The following is a 15,937-nucleotide window of genomic DNA, read 5'->3' as shown; positions in this document are numbered from 1 at the left end:
GGTTAATATCTGAAATATATGGTCAGATAAGTAAACAAAATTAACTGCAAGGGGAAACACTTGGAAGAGAGAAAGAAATGGGAACTAGATATAGGAAGGATAACACAAGAGCAGTGGAAGAGAATTCTGGAGGCGTGTCCGAAGGTCTTGGTCTCCCCCCCACATAAGATATCCCAATTAACCACTTCAGACCCAGGCCAATTCTGACATTTCTCTCCTACATGTAAAATTCCTAATTTTTTTGCTAGAAAATTACATAGAACCCCCAAACATTATATATGTTTTTTTTAGCAAAGACCCTAGACAATACAATGGCGGTAAAAAAAAACACCAATTTTTTTGCATAATGTGAAAGATAAGGATACGCCAAGTAAATAGATACCCAACATGTCAGGCTTCAAAATTGCACGCGCTCGTGGAATGGCGCAAAACTTTGGTATTTAAAAATCCCCATAGGCGACGCTTTAAATTTTTTTACTGGTTACATAATTTGGGTTACAGAGGAGGTCTAGGGCTAGAATTATTGCTCTCGCTCTAACGTTCGCGGCGATACCTCACATGTGTGGTTTGAACACCGTTTTCATATGTGGGCGGGACTTACGTATGCGTTCGCTTCTGTGTGCGAGCTCACGGGGACAGGGGCGCTTAAAATGTTTTTTTTTTTATTGTTAATTTTATTTTTATTTTTTTAGTTTTACACTTAAAAAAAAAATTGATGACTTTTATTCCTATTACAAGGAATGTAAACATCCCTTGTAATAGGAATATGGCACGATCGGACCTATTTACAGTGAAATATGGGGTCAATAAGACCCCATATCTCACCTCTAGGCTGGGAAGAATAAAAATAAATAAATAAATAAAACGATCATGGCTTCCTAGCCAGATCGGCGCCGTTAATTTGAATACCGAGGCCGGGCGTGACGTCATAACATCGCACCCGGCCTCCGAACGATCATAGAGACTCCGGGGACAATCTAGTCCGCCGGAAATCTCTATGATCACATGCTGGGGCCGGCGGATCCTGTGACTGACTCACCGATGGAAACGGTGAGTCGGTAGAAGCACCAAAAGGGCGGCGGGAGGGGGGGGCGTCCCCTCCCGCCGCCCGTAAGAACGATCAAGCGGCGGAACAGCCACTATGATTGTTCTTATGGTGTAGGGAATCGCCGGCTGAAAACGGCAATATCTAAATGATGTCTGTGGATTCAGGCATCATTTAGATATAACCAGCGAAACCCCATGACGTCAATAGACGTAGTGCGGGTCTCAAGTGGTTAATGGTGATTAACAGAGCATACTATACCCCCCAGCGTTTATTTAAGTTTGGCAGTAGAGTAGATGATAAGTGCCCTAGATGTCAAGGGACAGGGGATCTCATACATATGCTGTGGAGATGCCCCAAGCTGTTTTGTTATTGGAAGGGGGCGATAGAGATTGTGAGGAAGGTATTCGGGATAGCTTTGGAGTTAAATACATGGGTGTGTGTATTGGGATATAGAAATGAAAAAGGGGAGAGGAAGTGCATCACAACGGTAATTTTAAGATGCTTGTTCCAGGCCAGGAGGATGATTGCACTTAGTTGGCAATCAAGTTTAGCCCCTTACCCAAGAGATTGGGTAAGAGCAATAAACGAAAGGGCAGTATATATAAAAAGAAACAACCTAAGGGAGTTTGACAAGATGTGGAAGGCATGGTTAGAGAAAACGGACCCCTTGTTATAGAACGTAAAGTGCCATAAAAGAATATAAATAGAATAAGTAAATTAAATGTGGGAAAAAGGACACACAGATAAAAATGTGTTAATAAGTACACTCACTGAACGGAATAAAGAAGCAGGGTTAAAAATAAAATAGAAAACAAGATAAGAGACAAAAGTGATGTTGATCTATATAAACAAACACTGGTACACAGGGTTTTTTTTTGGGGGGGGGGGGGGTTAAGTTGTAAACCTTACTTCTTTTTTTTTTTTTTTTTATATAGCCCTGAGAACGGGAGATGTAAAAAGGAAAGGGGAGATATGGCTCCCCGTTGGTCTCCTTTTTTCTTTGTCCTCTTTTTTTTTTCCTCATGCTCCCCTTTAAGGTCTGATATAAAAGGGAGTTTAATTGTTTATTTACCTGTTAAGTCGCTTTCTTGACTCCTGGTTACAAATTGTTTATTTATGTATTTACGATGTGAAAATTTAATAAAGATTTGAAATTTAAAAACAAAGAATACCTATACAATTCCATTGATTACAGAGTTATTTGACCGCCTCAAGGGAGCAACGGTTTTCACAAAGCTTGATTTGAGAGGGGCATACAATCTCGTGAGGATTAAGGAGGGCAACGAGTGGAAAACTGCATTTAATACCAGAACAGGCCACTATGAGTACCTCATAATGCCTTTTGGCCTTTGTAATGCCCCACCAGTTTTCCATGAACTCATTAACGATGTCCTCCGAGATTTGTTGCAGTTATGTGTGGTGGTTTATCTTGATGATATCCTCTTATTTTCCAAGTCCCTGGAGAGCCACCACACAGATGTCTGTCGTGTGCTTCAGAAACAAAGAGAGAACAATCTCTATTATAAATGAAATAGAAAAATGAGAGTACCATCGTGAACAGGTTAAATTCCTGGGTTATGTCATTTCCACTGCTGATTTTTCGATGGACCCAGAGAAACTTTCTGCAGTCCTACAGTGGCTCCCCGACCATAGGTTTACATCCTTTGGAGTGTTTCCTGGGCTTTGCCAACCATTGTTGACGTTTATTCGTAACTTCTCATCTCTGATCAAGCCCCTGACTGATATGACCAGAAAAGACGGTAAACCACAGAGTTGGTCTATGGAGTCCGTTAAGGCCTTTGAGATGTTTCTGCTCCTCTGTTGACACGTTATGATCCTACGTTACCTTTTATCCTTGAGGTTGTTGCTTCTGAGACTGGAGTTGGCACCCTTCTGTCTCAACGTCCTACCGCTGAGAGCGCTTTGCATCCTTGTGGCTACTTTTCCAAGAAATTGTCACCTGCGGAGTGCAATTATGAGATTGGTGACAGAGAGCTGTTGGCGATCATTTTAGCCCTGAAAGAATGGAGATACCTATCTCCTCGAAGGTACCACTGTGCTGGTTCTAATTCTTACTGACCATAAGAATCTCACATTCTTGTCTGAGGCTAAACGCCTCTCTCCCAGAAGGGTGTGATGGGCTCTTTTCTTCTCAAGTTTCAATTACATTCTCTCATTTTTACCTGGTACTAAAAATGTAAGGACTAACACCTTGTCACAATTTTCCTCCACTTCCAAGTTTGAGTCATTTCCGGTTCTTGTGATTCCTCCTGATCATATATGGCTACGGTTCGCACCAGTCTCACTTCTACTTTGGGTGACAAAATTCTTGCTGCACAAATCCATGCTCCTCCTGAGAAACCTTGTGACCACTGCATTGTCCCAGAGAGTCTCTGTACTGCCGTACTCCAGACTTACCATTCTCCCAAGGCTGCTGGCCACCCGAGGAAGAATCAACTCTTTTGGGCCATTTCCCAACAATTCTGGTGGCCTAATCTACTTGTTGATGTAACCGCCTTTGTAGCTGCCTGTTCCGTGTTTGCTCCGAGTAAGACTCCACAACATCTTCCAGTGGGCGTCCTAAAACCCATACACAATGGAGAGAGGCCCTGGATCCACCTATCTATTGATTTCATTGTGGAGTTACCCAACTCCCAGGGTAACAGTTATCTTTATGGTGGTTGACCGGTTCTCAAAAATGTCTGATTGTATTCCACTTAAGAAGCTGCCCACTTCTAAGGAACTGGCTTCCATTTTTTCTCGGTAGATCTTTCTCTTACATGCACTACACAAGGCGAATGTCTCAGATGGGGGTAGTCAGTTTGTGTCCCGGTTCTGGCAAGCCTTTTGTGCACAGTTGGGAATTCAGCTTGCTTTTTCCTCTGCATATCTAATGGGGGCCACAGAACGAGACAATAAGTCCTTGAAGCAATTCCTACGTTGCTGAATTTCTGACCATCATAATAACTGGTCAGGCCTTTTACCATGGGCAGAGTTTGCTCACAATAGTGTCTTGAATTCTGCTTGCCAATTGTCCCCGTTTATGATGAACTATGGTTTCCAACCTTCCATGTCACCTGACTCATTTGATCAGTAGAGTATTCCTGCATTAGAGAAGCATCTCCGTGGTCTTCGTTCCACTTGGACACAAGTCCTGGAGGCTTTGTGACATGCTAATGATAGGTACAGACTCCCTGCTGACCACAGACGTCTGCCCGTGCCTTCCTACCAGGTTGGGGACAGGGTCTGGCTTTTATCCCGCAACCTTCAACTTCGTGTTTCCTCACTAGGGATGAGCCAAACACCCCCCAGTTTGGTTTGCACCAGAACCTGCGAACGGACTGAAAATTTGTGCAAACTTTAGAACCCCATTAAAATCTATGGGACTCAAAACGTTCAAAACCAAAAGTGATCATTTTAAAGGCTAATATGCAAGTTATTGTCCTAAAAAGGGTTTGGGAGCCCGGCTCCTGCCCTAGGGGACATGTATCAAGGCAAAAAAAAAAGTTCCAAAAACTACAGTTTTTTCGGGACCACTGATTTTAATGATGCTTGAAGTGAAAAAAAAGTGAAATATTCCTTTAAATATCGTGCCTGGGCGGTGTCTATAGTATGCCTGTGAAGTGGTACGTGTTTCCTGTGTTTAGAACAGTCCCTGCACAAAATGACATTTCTAACGGAAAAAAGTAATTTAGAACTTCTTGCGGTTTTAATGTAATGTCTGGTTCCGGCAATATGGATGAAAATCATTGAGTAAAATGGCATGGGTAGCCCCCCTGCCAATTACCAGCCCCTTTGGGTCTTGTATGGATATTAAGGGGAACCCCGTACCCAAATTAAAAAATGAAAGGTGTGGGGCCCCAGGCCCTATATACTCAGAACAGCAATACAGGCAGTGCAAATAATACAGGGACTGTGTAGGTTTGTTGTGTTAAGTAGAATCTGTTTGTAATTTTGAACTGGTAAATTTTTAAAGTGTTGCTCCTGTCAAAAAATCTATTTTTAAGCTTTTTGGAAAACATATGAAAGGGTTATCACCCCTGTATAATTTTTTTTTGCCGTCCATCTTTTTTCATCTCACTTCCTGTTGTGCCTTCCATTTGCAAGTAGGAGACGTTTGTAAGTTGGATGTTTGAAAGTAGGGGCCTGCCCTATATGCTCTGCAGAAATTTGGGCCTAAGGTGTTACTGTTGCCACAACACCGTAAGCCCTCAAAGTGACTCTTGGTGGGCGCTGGAACGCCCTGCTGTGAACTATTATATCAAGAATTGTAATTACATGCCATTGTTGAACAGTGGTAGAAAAATTGGGCCTTTGGTGGTGGTGGTGCTGGTGCCACAACACTGTAAGTCCCACAGTTACTCTCGGTGGGCGCTGGACCGGGCTCTGCTGTGAAATATTATATCAAGAATTGTAATTCCCTGCACCTGTAAAACAGGGGCTGAAAAATTGGGCCTTAGGCACTGGTGCCACAACAATGCAACACCTTACAGAAACTCTAGGTGGAGAGCAGGAATGAGCCCTGCTGCAAAGTACTGCATCAAAAATGTATATTACATGCCCCTGTTAAACAGGGGCTGAAAAATTGGGCCTTAGGCACTAGTGCTGGTGCCAAGACACTGCAACTCCTCACAGATACTCTAGTTGGAGTGCAGGAATGAGCCCTGCTGGAAAGTATTGCATCAAAAAATTGTAATTACATGCCCCTGTTAAACAGGGGCTGAAAAATTGGGCCTTAGGCACTGGTGCTGGTTCCACAACACTGCAACCACTCACAAATATTGTAGTTAAGCGCAGCAATGAACCCTCCTGCAAAATATTGCATCATAAATTGTAATTAGACACCCCTGTTAAACAGGGGCAGAAAAATTGGGCCTTAGCCACTGGTGCTGGTGCCACGACACTGAAACCCCTCACAGATGCTCTAGGTGGAGTGCAGGAATGAGCCCTGCTGCAAAGTATTGCATCAAAAATTTTAATTACATGCCCCTGTTAAACAGGGGCTTAAAAATTGGGCCTTAGCCACTGGTGGTGGCGCCTAGAACCAAAAATGTTCTTCAAGCTATCAGCAGGATCATTGAGGAGGAAGAGGATATTCAGTCAGCATAACAGGATAGTCACTCAGAATCAGCATAGGCAGCCTTGAAGGAATGTGACATTTAAAAAAAAAAAAATGATTTGGTTACATCAGCTTCAGGTGCATGGTAGCTGGTGGTGATCCAAGACTGATTCATCTTTATGAAGGTCAGTCGATCAACCAAGTCGGTGGACAGGCACACCCTGTGATCGGTTACAATGCCTCCAGGATCACTGAATGTGCATTCCGAAAGAACGTTGGATGCGGGGCAGGCCAGTAGCTCAATTGCATACTGTGCAAGCTCTGGCCAGTGATCCATCCTCAAGACCCAGTAACCCAGAAGATTGTCGTGGGAAAGGTGTCCAAGTCTGACCTTGTCCCTAGGTATTCCTGCACCATGTAAATCTGACGCTGGAGATGGTTGCTGGAACCAATCATACCTTGGTGCTGCGGAATAAAAAATTGTCTGAAAGCATCGGTCAGATGGCCACCTTCTACATTGCTCCTTCTGTGACTGACCGAAGCCTCGGCAACATGTTGCCCAGGACCAGGAAATTGTAACCTCCCAGTCTCTGGGAACGTGTTGCACAGACCTTTCTATAAGGCCTCCTGGAGATGTCTCATCCTCTGTTCCCTCTGCGACGGCAAGATAAGGTCCGCAACCTTACCCTTGTACTGTGGATCAAAGAGAGTTGCCAGCCAGTAATGATCCCTCTCCTTGATCTGCTGCGTACGAGGATCCTTCCGCAGGCTTTACAGGATGCCATGCATCGTAGGTTAGCTGAGGCATTTGGTCCGGAGTCCTCTGGGTCACTAAGGACGACATGATCACCTCCTCCCAGCCACGTACAAGTTCACGGGTTTCTTGGGACTGTAAGTCATCCCTAAAAGACTGCTGATACTAAGTGCCAGGCTCCACCTCCATGCTTACACAATCCTCCTCCTCCTCCTCATCCTCTTCCTGTGTGATCGGCGGGACAGTAGGAACACTGTCTGGATAGAGGGGGCCTTGATAGGCAAGGAAGTCCTCCTCTTCCTGCCTCTGTTCTGCCTCAAGTGCCCTGTCCATTATTCCATGCAGCGTGTGATCCAACAGGTGGACAAGAGATACAGTGTCACTGATGCATGCACTGTCACTGCTGACCATCCTCCTGGCTTCCTCAAATGGTGACAGGACAGTGCATGCATCCCTGATCATGGCCCACTGGCATGGGGAAAAAACAAGCTCCCCTGACCCTGTCCTGGTCCCTCTGCTGCGTGTGCAGCCGCTGCAGCATGGCTAATGTTGAGTTCCACCTGGTGGGCATGTAACAGATAAGCTGGTTCTTGGGCAGGTTCAATTCCTTTTGGAGCTCAGCCAGCTGAGCACTGGCATTATATGACCGGTGGAAATGAACACAGACTTTCCTGGCCTGCCTCAGGGCATCCTGTAAGCCCAGGTACCTGCACAAAAACTGCTGCACCAAGGACATGAGCCACACAGGGCACATGGGTCAGTTGTCCCTGTCGAAGGGTGGAGAGGAGGTTGGTGCCATTGTCGCAAACCACCATTCCTGCCTTAAGCTGGCATGGCGTCAACCACCTCCCAGCCTGCCCCTGCAGAGCTGACAGAATATCTGCCCCAGTGTGGCTCCTGTCCCCCATGCACACCAGAGCAAACACAGCATGGCACCTTTTTGCCTGCGTACTTGCGTAGCCCCTTCAACGCCTACGGAGCACCATTGGTTCCAAGGACAAAGCACAGGAAGAGGTCATGGAGGAAGAAGAGGGGGGGTGAAGGAGAGAGATGTGTCACAATCACCAGTAGTAGCATTTCGGAGGCATGGTGGCTGAACAACCTCCAACACTACTGCACCTTGTCCTGCATCTTTCCCAGCTGCCAGAAGAGTCACCCAATGTGCCGTGAAAGATAGGTAATGTCCCTGTCCATGCCTGCTGGACCATGAGTCAGTGGTAATATGCACCTTACTGCCGACCACCCTGTCCAGGCATGGACATTGCCTTCCACATGGCGGTAGAGAGCCGGAATTGCCTTCCGTGAGAAAAAGTGGCGTTTGGGAACCTGCCATTGAGGAACCGCACATTGCACAAACTCACGGTAGGGGACCGAGTCTACCAACTGAAAAGGCAGCAGTTGAAGAGCTAGTAATTGAGCCAAGCTAGCATTCAACCCCTGGGCGTGTGGATGGCTGAGAGTGAAATTTATTTGACGGTCCAGCAGCTGGGGCAGGGGAATTTGCCTGCTACAATCGGATGTGGGTGTACTGCTAGCAGAGTGCCCACAAGTACTTGGCTGTACTTGGCTGTGACCTAATTCTACGCCTTCATTCCTCTCAGTGCAGGTTTCAGAGAGGAATGAAGGTATAGTAGGGTTGGAGGTCCCAGCTGATGAGGAGCAAGGAGAGGTCCGCTTTGTTCTTTGGTGTGAGTCTTTAAGGTATGCTTGCCAACAAGCTGCATGGCAGGTCAACATATGTCTGATCAAGCATGTGGTGCCCAAGCAACTGATGTTTTTTTTTTTACATTCGTTTTTATTGAAAATTTTGTGCATACATTATTAAAGCCGTTGACATAGAGGCTTAACATGTGTTTTCACATACATATGAATATTATACATATGATGTTATAGCATGTTTCTCACAGTGTACTTATCAAACGGTAAATGATGCACGAAATGAGGAAGGGGAGATTGAAGACAACATGGCATACTTAATGTCCTAACCAAAAGATAGAAAACAAAATAACAAAAAAATAATTACTTATGAGTCTTGAGATCTTGAATTGGAAATCTGCATAAGCAACCTCGGAAGTTCATACATCTCCCATTTGCTAGGCCAAATGGTGGTGCTCTACCCAGGATGACCAAAGTTTCCAGTGATAATCAAATTACCGTTTTGCCCCTTGTCTACAGGCTAATATGTGTTCAAAGGTATAATTATATTTCACCAAGTCTATGACTTCTGATACATTTGGCGCTTGATTTGTTTTCCATTTCCTGGCAATAAGCGTCCTTGTAGCTAGTAAGATATGAGTGACTACTCTGCGACAGTCAGGAGGAAAAGAGTCTATGCCAATGTTAAGGATCGCTAAGGCTGCCGTGGGGGAAGTAATTATCATGGTTATTTCAGAGATCGTACTAAACAGCTTATTCCAGAAACTTGTTAAATTCTTACATGACCAAAAAATATGCATTATTTGTCCCACGCCCCCACAGCCCCTTCAGCACATTGGGGAATGGGACGGTACAAACTTAGAAATTCTATACGGAGTGAAATACCCCCTCAGGAAGATCTTATGTAAGAGTTCCCAATGGTTGGTACACTTGGATGCTTGGTAAATAGATTTGAGAACTGCCTTCCATTGGGCCTCGGTGAATGTAGCTCCCAAATCTGATTCCCATTTTGAGTATGGAGTGGATTTGTGAAAAGTAAGCTTATCTTGTAAAAGGTTATAGAAGAGGGGAGTTCCTTTCATCGGACAGTCTGTATTTGTAAGATATTGCCAGCTTTGTGCATGAATGCGTATTTCAGGAGTAGCAAGAGAGTTCAGAAAGTGTGAAACCCTAATATAGGAAAAGTGCTCCATGGTAGGTATACCAAATTCAGCGTGTATTTCTTTAAAGGGCCGTAGAGCCTTTCCCTCGAATATTTGAGTTAAGTTGTGAATTCCTTTTTCCTTCTACCTACTTAGGGATAAATCAGGTATTGCTACTTCTAGGACGTCTAATGGGATAGGGATTGAAGTTGTTTGTGTTGGTTGCAGTTTTAGTGACTGGAAGACAGTCCAAGCTTCAATTGATGCTCAGGTGATGAGAAGTGTCTGATCTAGTGAGCTCCATTTCCATGTGTCTACAATTAATACGTTTTTTAGAGATTGACAGGAGGTGTAGGACTGTTCAATGTCAACCCATCTTTTATCTGTGTTAGGTTGGAACCACCAACACAGTTGAGACATCTGTGTTGCTACCCAATAGTCCCGTAGATCAATCATGCCCATCCCACCCACGTATTTATGTTTTAGGAGTTGAGTGTGGGAGCTGCAGGGTTTTGTGTTTTGCTATACCTTAGTTTTAACTAATCTACTGAGCTCTGCAAGATGCTTTCGCTTGAGTGGTACAGGAAGTGTTCGAAATAGATATAGTATTTGGGGCAGTACAAACATTTTGAAGGCAGCTAACCGTCCTGTACAGGAAAGTTCATATTTGGTTAGTTTTTGGGCCAGTTTCATTATCTTATTAATAAGAAGGGAATAGTTGATTTCTGCTAGTTGTGTGACATCTGCTACCAACCTGATGCCTAGGTATGGGATCCCGTCCATACTCCATGTGTATGTATATAAGGTTTGAAGTTTCTTGCAGAGTTCTTTCTTTATTCCTAGGTCTAGTATCAGTGACTTGGTGAAGTTTACCTTGTAATAAGATATTGAGCTGAGGAGTGCGCATGCGCGTGGATTCCAAGATGGCCGCGATCATCTAAAGCTCCGCTGCCTTGCGGAACGACGGAACCCCTACCGCACAACACGGCCCCCTTCCGCTTCCCGAGCTGTAGGGACGGACTCCCGGAGAGTTGGGGCACATAACCGAATGACCGGGGGACCGGCTAAACGCAATCTGGGCCCGCTGTTCGCTTCACTGGACGTGTGGGAGAAATCCAAGATGGCCACCGCAGCACAGCTCCTATCCCAGGACCACAGATCCACAGGCACGGTGGATTTCAGGTCAGATACAGACTTTCCTCCTCTCCACTCCACCCCAGGCAACCTCAGGGGCCCACCCAAGGAAGCCACACCGTCCCCGGCCTCCACGGTCTCCCTGCTGGAACGCACCCTCCAGGAATTCTCCCCATCCCCAGCGGGGACACACAGGGCTGCCCAGGCTGCCATGGCCTCACATGAGGCTACTCATGCAGACCCAGTCTCCCACATGGATGCCCTGTTTGGCAAATTCACTGAACTGTTGGAAAGGGGCCTCTCCCAAACTGCCATGCAAATCACGGGGGAATTGAAAGCTGACTTTATTAACCTAGGCTCCCGGATCGAAACGATCGAGCATAAAATGGAGGATACAATTGCCAGATCCATTCAAAACTCCAGGCACATTTATTCAGTGCAGGAGCAATTAGACCTAGCCATGGCCCGTATTGAAGACCTTGAAAATAGGTCACGCAGATACAACATCAGAATTCGAGGGCTTCCAGAATCGATAACTGATGTGTCCAAGGCAGTGCAGGACCTCATTACGCAGCTAATCCCTGACATCCCAGCTCCTAAACTAGAACTTGACCGGGTCCACAGAACCCTTGGCCCCCCTAGGAAGGATGGCACTCCGCGTGATGTACTGGCCAAGCCACACCACTTTTCGGTGAAAGAAGAAGTTATGAAGAGAGCCAGATCCCTGCAACACGTCATCTACCAGGGCCACCAGGTGCACCAGGTGCAGATCTTTGCGGATCTCTCCCCCTCCACCATACAGAGACGGAGAGCCCTGAAACCCCTCTTGCTTGCAATGTCACAAAAGGACATAAAATACAAGTGGGCATTCCCATTTGCGGTCAGGTTCACGGATAAAGGGAAGTCTTTTGCTTTCTCCACTTTCCCCGAGGGGGAAAAGCTCCTCCCCAGGTTGAAAATCATTTCTCAAGATGCCGACATGGACACTTCTCACTCTGGCCAGGGCTCACACAAACGGCCCACACCTAACAGCACGCAATCCCTGTTGTGGACCTCCGGAAGAGCCAAGAAGGTCAAGGACAATGCACCCACCTGAGCAACAATCAGGCCACTACTTTGACTCTCCATTGTGTGCCTGAGGTCCTGGAGAGGGCCAGAGGACTTTTCCCCAACCATTGGAAGTGTGGTCCTCCACCCTTTGTTGCCCTCCCCCTGCCTAGGACCTGTGCTACCCCTTTTCCCATTGCCTTCATTATCCCGGGACGCTATGCAGTACTTCATCCACCTTCTGGACTGCCCGTAACCCCTCACATTATTTGCGCCCCCTCAAAATAGGCCCTCCGGGCTGTTTGAAGGACTCTTTAGAGTGCTGCAGTCCCCAGCACTCTCCCTGGATATGTTACTTCACTTTATGTTTAATGACCAGCATGCACTGATTAGCCCCAGCGTCTCCTAATCACTATGTTTGGCCGTGCCTTAAGTTCTTTATTGTTGCTTAATTTCTATTGTTATATACCGTTGAATCTACAGATCGGGTTGTTTCCCGACTAGGGGTCCCCAGTTCCGCGAGGGACCACATGTGCAACTCCCCCTCCCTCGGTCTCTCCCGGGTGCCTGAGGGACATCTGACCCTATGGGTCGGCTGTTTACACTGTTCTTTCTCGGGATTTCGAGGGGTGTCTCCTGCCCTGATCTCCTCTTTCTTTTCCCAGGAACTCTTTCTTTCCTTGTCCTATCTCCTTCTGTCTCCCCACTAGGTTGTAAGCTACTTCTGCTGAATGTTTGCATGACACTGTTGTTTTTTTCAGGTCTGGCTGAGCTAACCCAGTCGGCAATGTATTCCGCGAGAAAATCACAGGCCGTCGATCCCAATGCTGTTGCCGGGAACCCCGCTACTGACTGGGTAAGTGAGGTCGTCTTCAGATGCTGGGCTCCCCCTCTGCTCCATGGCTGATCAACAAGCTGTCAGGCTTAAGATAGCTACCCACAACATACAGGGCCTCAATTCCCCCATCAAACGTAGAAAAGCTCTCGATTACTATAAATCTCTGAAACTTGATATAATCCTGCTTCAGGAAACGCACCTTCCTATCCGGTATAGTCCCAAGTTCCTGCACGCCCACTTCCCTCAGTTCTACCTAGCCAACGCAGAATCCAAAACCAAGGGGGTGGCCATTCTGATAGCCAAAACGTGCAAATTCAATAAAAGTTTTGAAAAGGCGGATCCAGAGGGCAGGTTTTTACTTGTAAAGGGCACTGTGGGGGACCACCTTTATTCCTTGGTCTCCTACTATGCCCCGAACACAGGACAGGTCAAATTCTTTGAATCCCTGCTGCGCACCCTTGCGCCTCTTTTAGAGGGGACGGTTATTGTTGGAGGGGACTCTAACGTCGCCTTTGATTAAGGCCTCGACAAATCCTCCTCCTCTCATGCCCGTTTAACCCGGCCCACGAAGGCAAGCCTGCGGATCGCCAAATTGCTCCACGCATATGGGTTATCCGATGCTTGGCGGGAATTAAACCCCACAAAGAGACACTATACCCACTACTCAGCACCACACCAATCCTATGCAAGGATTGACCACATACTTGTCCCCTCTTCGCTCCTACCCCGGGTGCTCAAAGCCTCCATCACTGACACGGTGGTCTCGGATCACTCTCTGGTAATTGTGACGGCCCTCGGGGTTTCGAGTGGGGGACACCCCAAGCATTGGAGGTTGAACGAATCTCTCCTGTCAGAGCCATCACGAGTCATGGATCTTGACAAAGCACTGCAGGAATATTTCTCTATTAATGCGACACCTGATGTCTCCCCCGAAACCCTGTGGGCGGCGCACAAAGCATTTATTAGGGGAAAACTCATGCAACTAGGAACTCAAATAAAACGGGAAAGGCAATCAACCATCCTGAAGCTAGAAGAGGAATACTCTAGACTCAGGGCTCTTCACAAAAAGGACCCCCTCCGCACCCCCACCTCCTTGCTTGACAAAACTCATTTAGAACTTAATCTCGCCCTCACCACGAAAGCAGAAAAATCGGTTAGGTGGTCTGGTCACAAGTTTTACTCACAGGCAGACAAAATAGGCACACTCCTGGCTAATAGACTCTCCCCTAGAACCAAGCTAAGCACCCTCCCCCAGATCAGAAGTGCAGGACACCCGCCCACGTCTAACCCGGTCACAGTTCTCAATGCCTTTCAGGACTTTTACACCTCTCTTTACAGCAGTCCTCCGTCTCCCAAAGCAAACCTCCTTCCAAAGTTTTTGGAAGGACTCCCCATCCCTGTCTTATCGGATGCTCACAAACAAGTCATGGAATGCCCCTTTCAGGCGGAGGAGATTTTGGGAGTCATAAAGGAACTCAAAAAAAGCTCCGCCCCAGGCCCCGACGGTCTTTCGATCCCTTACTATAAAGCCTTTGCCAACACGCTTGCCCCCCACCTGGCCAATCTCGGTAATCATAAAGCTAATGGAAGCCCCCTAGATCCCCACCTTAACACGGCGTATATCACGGTCATTCCCAAACCTGGCAAGAATTTGGAGGATGTCAGCAACTACAGGCCGATATCCCTCATTAATAATGACCTCAAAATTCTTACGAAAGTTATGGCCAATAGGCTGGCCTCCTTTATCCGACGCTACGTCCACAAGGACCAAGTTGGATTTATCCCTGGCAGACAGGGACCTGATCAAATTCGGAGGGCGGTTGACATTGTCTCCATTCTGCAGTCTAATTGGGAAGGGGGACCCAAACAATCTGGCTTCCTCCTTTCCTTAGATATCCAGAAGGCTTTCGACTCGGTCTCCTGGCTTCCAGCTCTTTGACAGGTGGGGATTTGGGGCTCGCTTCCTTGGCTTCCTACGGGCCTTATACTCCCAGCCGAGGGCTCAAATTCGACTTCAGGGATACCTATCCACTCCCATTCCCATTACCAGAGGGACTAGACAAGGGGGCCCCCTGTCTCCCCTCATATTTGCAATAGCCATTGAAACGCTAGCGATAGCAGTCCGACACAACATAGACATTGGAGGTGTCCAATGCGGTAGCCAAACGCACAAATGCGGACTCTTTGCAGACGACATACTGTTATTCCTTACTTCCCCCCTCACAACCTTGCCCAACTTATCTCGAGTACTAGACGACTTTGCCAAGGTCTCAGGCTTACGAGTCAATTACTCTAAGTCTGTGGCTTTGAATATTTCTCTTCCCATCCACCAAGTTCTCTCACTCAAACAATCCTTTCCGTTCCAATGGAGTGACACTGCCATCCAATACTTGGGTGTCTCCCTCACACCTAAGATGGAGATGTTGTATGCTCACAATTACCCCATACTTTACAGACAGCTGGAAACTGATCTCTGTTCATGGTCTAAACACGAACTATCCTGGCTTGGCCGGATTAACTCCATAAAAATGACCCTTCTTCCCAAAATCCTATACTATTTCCGAGCCCTCCCCATACCTGTCCGGAAGGACCACCTCTGCTCTCTGCAAAGCAAAATACTGAAATATATTTGGAGCAACAAAGGGTACCGTCTCTCGCAAAACACGCTATTCCTACACAGACGCAGGGGGGTTTGGGCCTGCCTAACCTTCACAAATACTACCTTGCAGCTCGCCTGGCCCAACTCTCCACGCTCTACTCCAAATACGAGAAACCGGATTGGCTGTCCATTGAACGCTGCTCCGTACCCTCTTTTACACTAGATTATCTATTGTGGTGTCCTCCCAAAGCCAGGCCGCCCATCATGTCCCCATCCCTCTCTTACTCCTGCGCCCTGTGGGACAGTCTCCGCAAAGAGCCTTCCCTAGTCTCCGCTTTAAGACCCCTTGCTCACATCTTCCGTAATCATGACTTTCCCCCTGGCCTAGATATTGAGGCCTTCAAATGGCGGTTGGACAAGGGACTATACCGGATAGGTCATTTTTTCAATTCAAGGGGTCCAATTTCCCTGGCTTATTGTATCGAACATTTAAAGCTACCAGACTTAGAGAGGTTCCGCTTCCAACAAATATCTCACTTCTTACACTCGCTTTGGAAGAACAAACCCCTTCCTCCTCCCTTTACTGAATACGAAGCCTGGTGTGGTAAGATCGAGGAGCAGAGGGGTGGTATTTCAGTAATCTATGCGGCTCTCACTGCC

Source organism: Lithobates pipiens, unplaced genomic scaffold (genome assembly GCF_037356315.1).
Source record: "Lithobates pipiens isolate NorthernLeopardFrog02 unplaced genomic scaffold, aLitPip1_a1.2 Scaffold_13, whole genome shotgun sequence".
Taxonomy (NCBI): Eukaryota; Metazoa; Chordata; class Amphibia; order Anura; family Ranidae; genus Lithobates; species Lithobates pipiens.
This window is presented reverse-complemented; position numbering follows the sequence as displayed.